Genomic DNA, 15,899 nt, shown 5'->3' on the forward strand with positions numbered 1-15,899 from the left:
ACTGGCTGATGACAGAGACCGACAACAGTGACACGTGGCTCCACTCATGGTGCGCCAGCACCAAGAGGCGTCCAGAACACACTAACGGTCGACACCAGTGAGACAAAAGGCATATCCGTTCTACTGTCGTCTTCCGGCCCAAGGCCCATCATCCCACATCCTCTACACCACTCCGGCTATAAATAGAACACTTCATTCATAGGTCACAGGTTAATTCATTCTATTCTCTCTGCTCTCACTCATTACTCACCTTAATCTCCTCGAGATAGTTACTTATTCTCACGCCGGAGCCTGGTTAAGAGGGAAACCCCCATATTCCCCTCTTAACGAGCTAATAGTGTTCTGTTTTGCAGGATAATCATTCATTAAGGAGCTCGAGAAATCAAAGAAGATTAACCCTTATGGTAGAAACATAAACCAAACTAATTAACCCCTAAATTAGTTACGTGTTTCTTCAAGGTGGGAGATGTTTGTTGAGTTACATGTTATGTGATGTGTTGGAATATGATTTTGGTTCATGTGTTGATGGTGTTTTGATTATTTGAAACAGGATCTTGCGCAAGAGGCTGTGAAGAAGAGGCGTCGTGCAACCAAGAAGCCGTATTCCAGGCTATTGTGGGAGCTACTTTGGAAGTTATTCAGAGGAAGAGAAGTGAGAAACCTGAAGTCCGTGATGCTGCCAGAGAGGCTGCTCTTCGGTATGGCTGTTGTTTTATGTTTTAGTTGTAGTTAGAAGTGGAAAACACCAAAATAGGCAGGGTGCGTAAATGGGTTTGCGTCAAATTATGCACCTTTTAATACCTGCTGCTCTTCGGTATGGCTGTTGTTTTATGTTTTAGTTGTAGTTAGAAGTGGAAAACACCAAAATAGGCAGGGTGCGTAAATGGGTTTGCGTCAAATTATGCACCTTTTAATACCTGGGCGGTTTAGAAGTTGCAACTATGCTTGTGCCAAAGAGCAAGGATTTCAAGTTATCTATCCATAGGTTTAAAGAGTTTTTATTATTTTCTGTGCAAACCGGGAAATCTACAGCCATTTATGCTTGTGCCAAAGAGGAAGGGTTTCAAGTTATCGAAGTACGTTAATATTTAATATCAATTAGTGTTTTCTTATTACAAATATCTTATAAGCTGGTTGACATTTTAGGTGAATACATCAGATTGGGGAAACGGTGCGCTATCAACTTTGGTTCTTTCATATTCACCAAAAAGCGAGCGTGCTTGGACTCATAGGTAACATTTGGGTAGGTAGCTCCTCTATTGGAATAAAATATCTGTTTCATAATAATTATATTTCTTCAAATCATCTTAATTTGAATTAGATCTTGTTGCTTTATGAAAGTAGTGTTTGTATCAGAGTTCAATTTATTAGAGGTATATTGATCTGTTTTTCAATTCTTATGTTATATATATAGAGAGAAGGGTTAAAATAAGAACTCCCCCGAGTTGTGAGAACTTGAGAATTCATTGCAAAAAAGTTTTTTTTTTTAAACTGACGAATTTTTTTATGCAATTGTTTAAAAAAAACCATATACTCAATCTTACATCAGTGTAAAACAAATTTACATAAGCGTGACGTTCTCAAACTGGTGATGTCACACGTTTTGTTGCACAAATTTACATGTCGAATAAATGTCGGATCGTCGTTTTATTTCACGGATATCTTATTTAGATGTTAATCTACGTTTGTGCAAAATTTGGTTGAAAAAATCGCACGGGAAGTAGGATTTTCAGCGGAGTTCTCACGGTTCTTGCAACTCGGAGGAGTTCTTATCTGAACCAGATCCTCTCTCTATATATCTATACTATATATAATAGAGGAACGTGTTTACAAGGCTGCTCAACCCAACCAGACCAGTTCTAAAAGTTACGGGCTTTGACTAAACGTGTCCGTTTTCCACCTCTAATATGCATCTATCGTTATCAAATCTATATATATAATATATGAATAAAGTGTGGGACACGTGTCCCTTTATGATGCAACCATTTGTGATTTTTGGCGGGAAAATTGTGGGATGTGTAAGGTTCACGCACGGGATCCGGATTTGTTTGCCCATGCCCTTTATTTTGACCCGGGTATATAAGATACCTAAATTCTGTAAATCATTCAATCTCCCAATTACAAACCCTAACTCGTTTCATCTTCTTCCCAGCCCTGCTCTTCTCAGTCGAAGATTAATGTTCGGATTCAGCATCGGAAGTTAAAGGATAGTTTAAGAAGTTAGAGATACGCAATTTGCAATCATTTACTATCAATCTTTTTTAAAATTTATAATTAATATGTGGTTTACTTGGTATTATCAATGAAATTTTTTAGAATCCAGCGAATCTATCTGTTTTTATGTTAATAACAATTGCAAAAGAGTAATTATGTCGTTTCATCTCTGTTATTATTTCGTTAATTCTGTTTAATTTGTATTTGTTTGCAATATTGTTCATCTGATTTTTGTTCATGGATGCACGTATATTTGTAAATCAATGATTCGTCTGTCTTTACTTAGATTACTAACATTGTTTGTCTTTACATTTCATCCTCAGATTTTGCCTCATGTATCCGTATTTGGTTTTGGCTCAAATGATCAAATGTCATAGTGTACAGGTGATGTTTTTCAAACTCTCTCTAGATAGAATTTTGTTTTACCTATGATATGAGTAAACTGTACTATTAAAATTTCTTTATGTGTACATTAATTTATTTGGTCAGTGCAAAATCCTAAAAAATGTATACATTGTTTATAAAAAACGGATTCTTTAGGTAAGTGTAAATATGTTTTTTTTTTGAATTTATTAGTTTTAATAGCAAATCAATAGTAACAAATTAGGAAATTAAAACCGTTACCGAAATTACTATCTCTTAAATTTATATTTTTGCAAATGATTTATAACTTCCAAAAATATGTTCCAGTTATTCCATAATTTTCTCATTTTTTATTGTATAAATAAGACCAGAAGTTAAAGAGTTGCACTCCACATTCAAATTATTTTTCTTTCTCGTGCTGTGGTTTTCGAAATCTGAGGTTAAACCATTTTCCCTGTTTTGAATTATTTTCTTCATTCTTATATAGATCAGAATGAGAATCAATTACTAAAACTTTCTTTCTTTACCAGTGAAATGGAGAACAATCAGATTACTATGTTCAGGTCACTTAATGCTCATTCCACCAACTATACCATCAAAGCTAAGATCATATCTATGTGGGATAAAAAAATGAATGGTTATGATAACCAGATCTATCGTGTTGACATGTTGTTAATGGATGAAGAGGTAACATATTTTAAAGTTTTTATATAATTATTAATATCCTTTTTTTAACAATAGTTATACGTGTTCATGTTCTAAAATTCGTTATCTATAATTTATATTTCAGGGTGCCTTCATTCAATGTAGCTGTTTACATAAGCTTTTCAAACGGTTCCTTAAGTTTTTGGTAGTTGATGACTGTTTATTGATTCATAAACCATCTCTAGCCAAAGATACAACCAAGATTAAGGTTACTGGAAAAGATCAGAAGCTATCTTTTTATGCTTTCACGTCTGTTCTGAAAACTGATAACTGGTCTGGTCCTCGGTACTTATTTAAATTCACTGATTTTAAATCTGTGTTGAGTAAAAAAATTGAAGTGAATACACCAATAGGTAACTACTTTAAAATTTTTATTTTTTTTTATTTTTAATTATGATCAGTTGTTTATATTTTATCATACTATTTTAATATACAGATTTCATCGGTTATTTGGTTGTCTCATATCCTATTGAAGATGCAAATAGGGAGGATGGATCTAAAACAAAACGAATGAGCATTACCCTAAAGGATCTCGAGTAATAATGTTATAAACAACAAGTCAATATATATGTTTTTAAGTCACTATATGTATTAATATATTCTTTTGCTATTAAATAATTCAATGACTTTGTAAATTTACAGAGATCAGAAGATTAGTGTAACGTTGTGGGAAAATTATGCAATCACTTTGTCAAACTACATGAATGACAAAAACCGACCTGCTCATGTGGTTATACTTGTCCATTTTGGAACAGTTAACATATATCAAGGTATTAACTATATTTTAGGACATGGTATTCTAACAATGTCTTTTAATTATCTATATTAGTTTTTACAATGATCAAACGATTTTTTTTTACGTATCATTCAAAATAAATGTGTGTTATAATCAGGTAAAGTTGGCCTGACTAACATGTTTGAAGCAAGTCGTGTCTTCATAAATTCTGATATTCATGAGATCAAAGAATTCAAAGACAGGTATATCATTAATAACTTATTATTCGTTTTAAAATTATTTCAATTTTTTATTAATATATTATACTTTAATAGGTATCCTGAGAAGGAGTTATCTAAATCATCTTCAAGTAAACAATCATGCTCACAAGTGATATCGAATACAGAAGATGAGTTTCTAAATGCTGAAGATTTTGTGTTGACCGGTTTTATTGCTTCAATTGATGTGGTATGTATATCAAAAATATATATGCTTAGCGTATCTTATATGTCCTTTTACATATTTATCTCTAACTATAATCTTTATCTACTTAATAGGAGAAAAAGGTTATCATTGTTGGTACTGTTATAGCAATTTCAAATGATAAGCCTTGGTATTATTTATCATGCAATGTTTGTAAGAAGCAAATTGAAGAGAAATCTGAGTTGGTTGAAAGAGATGATGGCAGCTTTGACGTGTTGGATGACAAGTCGTTTGAGTGTATAAACCCAGATTGTGATGCTGTTGACATTGTTCCTGTTCATCGGTATCTATACATTTTTACAATTACTTTCAATTGTCATTTTTAACAATTATTAACATTTTATCGTATAATAGATACAAGATACCTCTAAGGGTTCAGGATTCCACTGGAACCATTTCCTGTACTTTGTTTGATTATGAAGCTATTAAGCTTTTGAAAAAAACCTCGAAAGAACTACTAGATATTTACTCGAAGGTACAAATATTTATCATTCTGAGAAAAGTTATTCATGTTTTATTAAACAATCTATATATATGTTACTACTTCTTTCCCATTATACAAGTTGACACTTCCACCGAAGGATCGTTTCAATCACTTCCATCTGAGTTTGATGTGTTGTTGAACAAAAAGTTTGCATTCCAAATCAAAATTTCCAATTTTAACATTACCAACCAGGTTGAAAACTATGGAATTTCAATGTTATCTTCCGATGAGGATCTACTTTCTGCTCTGGAGAAAAAATGGAAAGTTAATGAGGTTATTCTTTTCTTCCAAGCATAATAATATTTCAGTTATTAATAACTAGATTTCTTTATTCATAAATTGAAACTGTTCTGAATTTTTGTAGTCTGACGTGTCTGAGTCAAATGTTCAATGTTTGTCCGATTCAGTTGGTAATGTCAAAGGTTTAGGGAAGGTATTTTACTTGTGTTGTTCTACACATTTTTTACCTGTACAATGATTATATTCTTATCAAACTGAGGCATTTTTTGGTTGACTAATCTCAATCTGTGATGGGTGACAGCGTTACGCCAGATCCTATAGATGGTAGTGATCAAGATCCGTCAAAGTTCGAAAACATTAAACGTAACCTGGAAGATGTTTATGATGTTGATGCTGTTGATAGCTCTTCTACTAAACGTCGTAACAGTCTTGGGAATGTTGAAATAAACAATTCTGTCAGCTTGGACCTCATCACCCCAAAAATTGAGAAATAAAGATTTTGAAGTATGGTCTACAAATGGTGTTGCATGATTTGCATTTTTATAATTTTTAATTATTATGCTTTTTATGAAGACAAATTTATTACTTTGACGGTTATTATTGCTTGATAATGGATACTGTTTTTTTGGTGAGTGTTTATGACATTGTCATTTCCTTTGGTATATTTTGTGTTTATTTTAAAGAGGTTAAAAGATCTTTGATATAAATTTCTTACATGGTGCAAAATGTGAATTTACCGATAAGGACAAATATATATATTAGTTTTGAATAAGATTTCATACAAAAATTGAAAATATTTATTGTGTATTTTAAGATTATATATCTTGAATGTACAAGTATAATCCTAATCTTATGTATTTGAATTTTTATTTGTCAATAGTACTTAACTATTATCCAGTTAAATTTAAAAAGATTGCTTTAATGTATTTTATGATTTTGTAAATATTATAACAATAGTAATGATTACCCAAAATAATGGTTTCTTTTTTTAGGTTCTAATCAATAAATATCTAATAAAATTAAGATTTTATTCTTATTTATTGTATTCACCCAAACCCTAATACGGTCACCAAGATACTTACTGTTACTTTCATAGATTTGTAAATGATTTATAACTTATAACAATAAACTAAAAATATATCACTATATCGTTAATTTATGTATAATATTTAAATGTGTTAATAATTACCCATATACTATTGTCTTTTTTAATTATACATTTTAAATCTTAATGATTAGATATATACATACCTATCATTTAAATAAAATAACAAATAAAAATTCTATATATTAAAACAATATGTGATCAATTCCATAATTGAAATTTAGAAGATATCTTACGTATGGAAAACTCCTATTTTGACATTATCAATTCCTATTTTGAAATTCTTTACTCTTATCTATCTATTATACTAAATGAATTCTCTTAGGCCACAAGAGTTATTCTTAGCCAATCATTTTGATGATGTGGACACCCTCTTAGGCTAGAGAATTAGCTTTGGGCGGCAATTCATTTTCCTTTTTATTAACACGCGCTCTTTGTCTCTCTCTCTCTCTCTCTCTCTCTCTCTCTTTAATAAAAAACCCTAACTCTTCATTTCCTTCGATCATCGCCCTTTTTCTTTATCATCGAGTTTCTTTTATCTTCCCCCTTCATTATCCTCTGTAAACCCTAAAGGAATTTACACCAGTTCTTCGAGGATTACTGATTCAATCCGATGGAATAATGGATCTTTCATATGTCGTTGTTGTTCTGCAAGCAACAGAGTCCCAATCGTGCTGAACGAAAAGCCGCTGAAGATAACCTCAATCAAGTATACAATTTCATCTATCTTCGATTTTAGGTAATTTGTATTTCCATTTTTTATTGATATAAATTATTTTAGGTTATACATCATTTGCTATGTGAAACATTAAATCCCCTATTTTCGAAGATTATGAACAACAAATATGCTATACAATGTATAGTAGACTATGGCGATTCGATTACAAACCCTAATTCAAAGATTGCCTTTTATTCAATATGTTTTGCTTTTTGTTTTCATTAGTTTTCTTATTTCAAATCTATATAATATGGTTCTGTATTTTATGTTATTAGTGTTCATCGAGATTATGATATAGAGGTTGAGAGTTTGGTTTTTTATCTTGATTTTGAAGAGAACTGATTATAGAACATGTTAGTGGGTCAGGTTCAATCCGTTTAGGAGGTTATTTGATAGACTTTCCATGTGGGTACCATGATTATCTTGATTGATGATTCATAATTTTAAATTCAAATTTCAAATTTGAATTAATTATGGGGTCAAAGATTTGATGTAATTAGGTATTGATTAGCTGCATGATTTGATTGTAGATAAAGACGACATGTTCTTAAAGAGGTGGGTTCAATGAACCTAGATAATCAATGCATAATTATATGTTAACGCTACTTATGTTATAATTCGTGTTGATATATTTACATTTAATAATGCAGGTTCTCCCTAAAGCTTATCTTAGGAAACACATGACCGGAAAGTTGTGAAGAATCTAAGCAGGTTCTTCATTACGCATTATTGTATGTTCATGTTTTATTTGAGATTGTTAGATACAATGTGGAGGGGCGTATCTCCATTTTATTAGAAACCCTGAGTAATCAATTGATAAGTATAATCACTATGTTTGGGGTTTTATGTTTTTTCTAAAATTTTTTATTGCAAATAAATATAACTCCTCTGTTAGCATTAGAGATGAGTTAAGAGGGGTAGAAATCTGTGTTGGTTGTTACATTTTTCATCAGATGATCATTATCCACCTCTAATTTCGGCAGCAGAAAAGTGATAATCAAGGGTACTGGTATGAAGGAAGAAACTCAATATAGAGTCGTCAAGATCGTCATTAATTATGTGATTAATCGCTTTTGTTTCATTAAATTCATGATCTCATATTGCTTCAGTCCCAATGAAATTATCTTTTGTATAATTTGGTTACGTTTGTGCAGGTGTTTGAGAATTGTAGTGTGGAGAAGGATGTCGCAGAATATGTAAAGAAGAAAAACTTTGGTAAATTTATATTTTGTTATAATTTATGTTTCGCTTCATGACATGCTCACAATTATATCGGGACTCAAGTAGCTTATATGGACCCTTGCTGGTTGAGTTATCATACTTTTATATGTTTTTCAGTGATTAGTGTTAGTAATAATTTATACTTGATTTTGAAACATAGATCTAATAATTTGGGCAAAAAAATAGCATCTTGAAAAGCTCTCAGTGAGTAGGAATTGGTTAAGATCTAAGCATGGCGTCGCCTAATTGGAGGACGACAAGTTTCCTATTGATGGTTATACTACAGCGATGGTTATGGTGAGATGATTGATTGTTCGGATATATGTTTTGAACATAATGATATTACTTTGAAAAAATATCTCAAAATTGTTTGGATATGCAGGACATTTTGTAGTCCTCGGTAGGATTTGCAATGGTTTTAACTTTTATGAATGGTTTATGCTGTGAATGATATTATTGTTATGTTTGGTCTTGCAGATGTTGTTGCTGATGCCAGCAAAGCAATAGAATTGGACCACTCAAATCCAAGGCTTATTTGCGTAAGGGGTGAGTTTTTTTTAACAAAATAGAGTTTGTTATTATTAAGTTTTTGCATAATACATTTATGTATCTGTGTTATGCACCAAGCTACTTAAAAGTGGGTGCTATTTCTTCTTGTGTGGTGATTGAAAAGTTTAACAGAACAATGAAACACTGGTTGTTCATGAGATCTAATTTGATTGGTAATGGAGTTTCTTGGCTGTATTACAAATATGTGAACTATAATAATTTTTTAAGTTATTTTCTGATTTTAGGCCCAAAATCAGATCATATTGTTGTTAAAAAAATCAGATACATATCTCAATCAGGAAGTACTGTACCTTTTTTTGTTGGTTAAAGCCACATTGTAGAGGTTTTTATCCAAGATGCATGCGTGTAACTTTTCGGAAGACTATGTAACCATCTAAAATTTTCTGCATTATTCATCTTCACCTAATATTTTATGATAAGATGTCTATTGTGAGAACAATTATAAGATTTTTTATTAATAGGGAATTGAAACTATTGACAGTTCTTAAATTAGGGTTTTAATCAATTTATTCAAATAACAGTTATAAGATTTTGTTTGTTTTGTGAAGAACACTACTTTGACCTACTAAAGATCATGAAAAGGCCAACTCAGCGGCTTTAGCTCAAGGCATAAAAAGATAGCAAAACAAATTTCTTTGCATCATAGAAAGCGATGAGCATTTGGTACTGTACCGGTCATTTTCGGTATCGATACCCATTTTTCGGTACCTTTTATATCGGTACTGGTACTTGCTCATCCCTTATCATAGATAGACTTTGGTTCAATCTTTTAATTAGTTTCAGTGGTACTTGCGATTTGATGAAGATTTCTGCTCCGTGGTGTTCTGCTTGTCCAGAAATGGCGGTGAATACGGATAAATTTGAACTATACTTCAAACTAGCAGATGTAGATCAAGACGGACGCGTTAGTGGCTCTGAAGCTGTTTCGTTCTTTCAAGCCTTTGGTTTACCTAAGCCGGTTCTCGCACAGGTTATTGATGTTTAGTGATTTTGCTTTACTGTTAGAATTTTGTGTTTTTTTATTGAGTCTGTTTGATGTATACGATCATGTAGTCGTAGGATTGATTTCGGTTAGATTTAGGTCAGATTTGCTTTGTTACAGATTAGGATGCATATGTTAAATGTGAATTGTGTGAGTTACATTTAGGTATATAGTATTGACAACTGATTAGGTGTTTTTGGTTATGGATTTTGGAAATGATCGTTTGATATTAATTTGTTAGAATTTTTGCATTTTACCATGTCAAGTGAATCCCAAAAATTTGGTGAATGCAGGATAAAAAGATGAAAATGGCTGCTTTGGCTTTCGGTGAAGATCAAAGAGGAACTTCAACTGCTCCTTTAACAAATGAAGATTTAAGATTTTTGTTCATGGGGGCACGTTAAAACTTTCGATTAGTCAGGTGGTATTGTTGGGTATTTTGTTGAGATAAAATGCTCATTTGACATATATATCAGATGCAAATCACATAAAAAACTTTGAATTTTTAATCAATAATAAATAAGAAAACATTTTTTATGGGAACGTGAAAAGCGCACGGGAAGATGAACTTAAACTTAAAAGCGGCAGAGACAATAAGAGGAAAACGTTGTTTAGAACGTGTTCGGGTCCATATGCGTTTTGTGCAAGATGAGTTCGGATGAAAAAGGTGTCGTTTTGAGTACTGATCTATTTTGCATGTTTTTCGATATGTTTGTTTATTTCAACAGATCATGATAAATGTCTTCATTAACATTTTGAAACTATAACGCAAGCGGAATCCTCGATCATTGGAAACACAAATAAAAGCCATTCAGGAACATTATGCTGGTGACAGGTTATACCTTTTTTCCTATCCTTTTCAACTAATTCTTTGTGTATTTTGAAAATATGTCGATTATGTTAGATTGATCCACACATATGGGCAAGTAATCAACAAAAGTTTTGGACATTAATCTTGAATATTGAATAAGTAGATTTCGCGTCTGGTTATCTTTATAAGTTTACGCATGGTTTCTTAAGCGTGTAAATGTTTTCATACACCTAATGATCTTTATTTCGGTTCGTCTCTTTTGTTAGGGAAGTTGATTGATATATTAATAAAAAAGGGTGGGATTGATCTTTACTTGCTCGGCGGTTTGCTCACAATGTGGTTTTGTGCATATCATGTGTTCGACGAAATGCCAATGTGGTTTTAACATTTTTTTTATGTCAAATGTTTTATTAGAGAATCCAACTCACAAATCAGCTTCTAAGAAATCATGTTCTATATATTTTATGTAAATATTACGTCAACTTAAGTGTAGTTTAATTACTTTTCTACTGTGCTGTTGCAATCAAAATGGCAGAGCTTATCTTCTGCCTTTAAAATTTCTAACTCTTGAAATATTGATTCTGGACACTAATGGTATGGATACCGGTTACTGAATTACCCGAAAAGCACTGATTCGGGACATTTTCTTGGAATCGGTTTGGTATCGGTATTTATCGGTTTTTACCTTCACATACTGGTCCGTACCAGTACCGAACCTTACCGCACCGGGTATTTTTGATATTGTTACGGGTACCCATTTTTTTGGGATTTTTGGTACTGGTACCTGTTGGTACCGAGCTCATCCCTAATGAAACATATATCTACCCATTTATCTAATTTGTTTCCCTTTTATATCTGTATGAATAATTATTGGGTATAATGGTTCAATATTTGTAATTCATTGTCTTATTTGCAGATTGTTGCAACCTTTTCCATCCATGTTAAATAAAGAACATTTTATTTGATGATGTAGCCAACAGTTAAATAAGGTAAAACCTTGGGTGTAGATCTCACTTTTGAAATCGATGTTATGAAATTGGATTTAAGACCAGTATTTTCAGATGCTAAATTCTCAAAGGAAAGGTATGTGATTTCATACGCCTAATGTTTTCATGCATTTTTTGTTTTTCTTAGATAATTTTCGTTTATTTTATGAACACACAACAGTTTGATAATATTTATGCGCAGAAAGTGATTCATATTTCTTTGAATGTAGTCTTGAAACAACCCGTCATGTGTCTGTGATTACAATTACTTTTTCAAAGAAGGAGCTTGATTCGTCATCTGTCGAGTAAGATAGAGCTGTCTGCTGGTTTTTATTTGACTTCTATGGATTCGGTTTCGAAGTGTGTTGTATGTTTTAGAGTTAATTGATAAGAATGTATGTTAAGTGTTTGTAGAATGCCTGAGTGAATATGATGTGTGATTTTGAGTTTAGATGTGAATTAGGTGTTTTAATTCGAATGTTTAGAGTCCATGTTCAGTGTTTGCATAAACGCCTAGGTGAAAATGATGTTTAATTTTGAGGTTCGATCTTGGTTTTAAAAAGCGAGAGGCGCACAAAAGCGTGGTTTGTGGAAAACCCAGAAATTGTGCTTTTCTTGCGCTTTTTGGAAAAGGTGCGTCTCGAGTGACGTTAGGCGCTGAGGCCTGCACCTTAGTGCGCCTCACGCCTAGGCGCGCTCCATGCGTGCTTTTTAAAACCTAGGGTTTGATGTTTATTAAATGTTTTATATGACTATATGTGTGGATTGCAATAACGGTAGACAAAAACCAGCTATGATTTATCATGATCAGTTGTTAAATATCCGGTCTTTGAACAACAATGATCAAACGTCTGATCTGAATAGTAATAACCCTTATCAGAGCAGTAGAATTCAGTTGCAACAACAGAAGAATCCAGATTCTGCGTTATACTCAAGCACCGCCTTCTGCTCGACCACTGGCAGGACTGCTCAAACTGCTCCTAAAAGCGAGATACCTGCTAGAGTTTATCAAACAAGGAATTATGCTGGTTCTCAGTTTGTTCAGGTTCCTTCGAGCCAACATCAGCATCCAAAGTTGCTAGGAGACAAATCAGGTGGTATTTTCTTGCCAACGTGCTGGTACTCTTGGTTCCCTTTTTGTTTACTTTTGAAATTGTTATTATTATCATTATTGTTCCTAATTTATTCACATCCAATATTACCTGAAATTAATCACAAGTTTCAAGACGCTAATGACAAATCATAATTTTGTGGGCTGCAGGTAAGTGATAATTCGAGTAGATGCAAATCATATGGTGCCTCGCCTATTCAACTTTTTCATGTACACACTTAAACTATATTCTACAGGTTCTTATTGTCAAAAGGTTATAGGAAAATTGACTATTAGTCAAACACTTTCCTTTCTCATGGGGCAAAGCGAGTAGAAGTTTTTGGGTTTTAATCATGTACAATTTTAAAATAATATGCGGATGTTCACCTGTTGAAAATACATTTGACTGAGACGTTGAACCGCGTGATATAGGGGTATTTCTTTCTTAAGGATGAATAAGATAGCCTCTGATGACAGGTCATATTAGTCAACTATTTCAACCATAAATAAAAATTAATATTTCTACTTTAGAAATAGTGAATCTGAATGGGACAATTCAACAAATAGGAAGTTTGGAAGGTCTCACATCATGGTAAAACCTATTCCAACCCCCCCCCCCCCCCCCCCCGCGCTTTATTTCAAGGCACTTTGGTAAATATAACTGAACATAATTTGTCAGGTGATGGCCTGATAGGTTGCATATAGAATTAGCCAGACTCAAGTTGATACATTCTCATGAGCTGACTTCTACACAAAAGATAGTTATGCTACATGCTACCCCTACCATTATGAAACAAGTTCCCATTTGACTTTTGAGGTAATACTTATCACTTTTGCACTTTATATAAGACAAAACCAATTATTTGGAAAAAAAAATCTTCTTTGAAGAACACAATTTCTTTTTATTAATAAAGGTGATAGATTCGCTAAAGACAGCCTCATGCTTAATATAGAGAAATTCCATGAACGAATTCCATCTATACCTTCTGAGCTAAAAAGATGTTCGTATGTATCACATCTGAATATTTTCACCATTCCTTACTTAACTATAGTCGTTCTCAAGATCAGTTCAATATGGTGATAGCAAATAAATTTAAGGAGATCTACAATTTTGCATTCGCCTGAGCAAAGGAGAGGTATGTAGCTAACTTATTCCATTAGGTTTTTCTTTTATTATCTTTCCTAAAGCTTTTCACTTTGGTGAGTTAGTTAACGGGTCAAATATCAATGATAATTTGGGTTCCATTCTTTGATTTATTTAATTCAATCTGATAAAAGATAGTATTGCATGATGGTGAACCGTGAACCCCATTTAAAAAAAGGTAAGCGACTTGGGCTTTTGAGCAACAAGGTGGGTTAAAATGGGTTAGGTGTAACATAGATTAAGCAACTTGGGCTTTTGAGCAAAAAAAAAAAAATTTGTCTTGCGTGAATACATGAATGAGATGAATGTACAATATGGTTTACAATTATGTGTAGCACTTAATTTGTTTAACATATTTTCACATAATTAAAGTTATTCCTTAATTTATTGAATTTCTTAATTTATCCGTAAGTAAATTTGCAATGCAGACAATTCTATGAATCTCGGGTTCACTTACAATGTTCTTACACATTTGTTATCTAGATTATGGGTTATTATTTTTATTATTGTTATTATTATTTATTTATTTATTTGCAGTTTACATCAGTTCTCCGGTTGATGTTGTAGTGATGAAGTATGCTACAAGAATGGAGGGCCACTTTCAACTCATCTAACGTTTTATGTGTGCCCGTTTGATATAAAGCACAACCCATTTCATTCATTAATATAACTTTGTATTTTATTTTTTTATACACTTTAGATTTATATAATTTAAGATGATTTCAAAGGTATGGAGTTTCTTGGCTGTATTACAAATATGTGAACTATAATAATTTTTTAAGTTATTTTCTGATTTTAGGCCAAAAATCAAATCATATTGTTGTTAAAAAAAATCAGATACATATCTCAATCAGGAAGTACTGTACCTTTTTTTGTTGGTTAAAACCACATTGTAGAGGTTTTTATCCAAGATGCATGCGTGTAACTTTTCGGAAGACTATCTAACCATCTAAAATTTTCTGCATTATTCATCTTCACCTAATATTTTATGATAAGATGTCTATTATGAGAACAATTATAAGATTTTTTATTAATAGGGAATTGAAACTATTGATAGTTCTTAAATTAGGGTTTTAATCAATTTATTCAAATAACAGTTATAAGATTTTGTTTGTTTTGTGAAGAACACTACTTTGACCTACAAAAGATCATGAAAAGGCCAACTCAGCGGCTTTAGCTCAAGGCACAAAAATATGGCAAAACAAATTTCTTTGCATCATAGAAAGCGATGAGCATTTGGTACTGTAGCGGTCATTTTCGGTATCGATACCCATTTTTCGGTACCTTTTATACCGGTACTGGTACTTGCTCATCCCTAATCATAGATAGACTTTGGTTCAATCTTTTAATTAGTTTCAGTGGTACTTGCGATTTGATGAAGATTTCTGCTCCGTGGTGTTCTGCTTGTGTAGAAATGGCGGTGAATACGGATAAATTTGAACTGTACTTCAAACGAGCAGATGTAGATCAAGACGGACGCGTTAGTGGCTCTGAAGCTGTTTCGGTCTTTCAAGCCTTTGGTTTACCTAAGCCGGTTCTCGCACAGGTTATTGATGTTTAGTGATTTTGCTTTATTGTTAGAATTTTGTGTTTTTTTATTGTGTCTGTTTGATGTATACGATCATGTAGTCGTAGGATTGATTTCGGTTAGATTTAGGTCAGATTTGCTTTGTTACAGATTAGGATGCATATGTTAAATGTGAATTGTGTGAGTTACATTTAGGTATAGAGTATTGACAACTGATTAGGTGTTTTTGGTTATGGATTTTGGAAATGATCGTTTGATATAAAGTAATCTTTCCTATGGATTTAAACAAGTTGATTGGAAAGATGTTTGCTTTTAAAATTGAGATAACAACTTATAATCTGACTAACTCTGATGAAATGTATGTTGTTACAAACATGACCGATGATGAGTCAATTATTAAAGAGCTCAAAGAAAAGATGAAGATTACTGAGGTATTTTTTATAAAAATAGATGATTCATATTAATATATTAATATTTAAAGATTATGTAATTCTATTATTAGTAACTTAGTTTTGACATTTGTCTCAGGGAAACAATAAA

The 15,899-nt window shown here is 32.4% G+C and overlaps 1 long non-coding RNA gene across 11 annotated transcripts; it reads left to right on the forward strand.

The window, feature by feature from the left end:
- The first annotated feature begins 6,755 nt into the window (after nucleotides 1–6,755).
- On the forward strand, nucleotides 6,756–14,607 carry LOC118487116. Of its 11 annotated transcripts, none has more exons than XR_004880294.1 (14): nucleotides 6,756–7,048; nucleotides 7,678–7,738; nucleotides 8,182–8,242; nucleotides 8,409–8,545; nucleotides 8,726–8,794; nucleotides 9,655–9,788; nucleotides 10,094–10,635; nucleotides 11,528–11,902; nucleotides 12,478–12,691; nucleotides 12,859–12,918; nucleotides 13,367–13,504; nucleotides 13,602–13,692; nucleotides 13,772–13,823; nucleotides 14,369–14,607. It is a non-coding gene; the product is annotated as an uncharacterized LOC118487116 (long non-coding RNA). The 11 variants fall into 11 exon arrangements; XR_004880297.1 differs by having other exon boundaries at nucleotides 14,399–14,607; XR_004880291.1 differs by having other exon boundaries at nucleotides 11,528–11,694; nucleotides 11,828–11,902; nucleotides 13,602–13,823.
- Nucleotides 14,608–15,899: the final 1,292 nt, after the last annotated feature.

This window comes from Helianthus annuus, chromosome 15 (assembly GCF_002127325.2).
Source record: "Helianthus annuus cultivar XRQ/B chromosome 15, HanXRQr2.0-SUNRISE, whole genome shotgun sequence".
Lineage (NCBI taxonomy): Eukaryota > Viridiplantae > Streptophyta > Magnoliopsida > Asterales > Asteraceae > Helianthus > Helianthus annuus.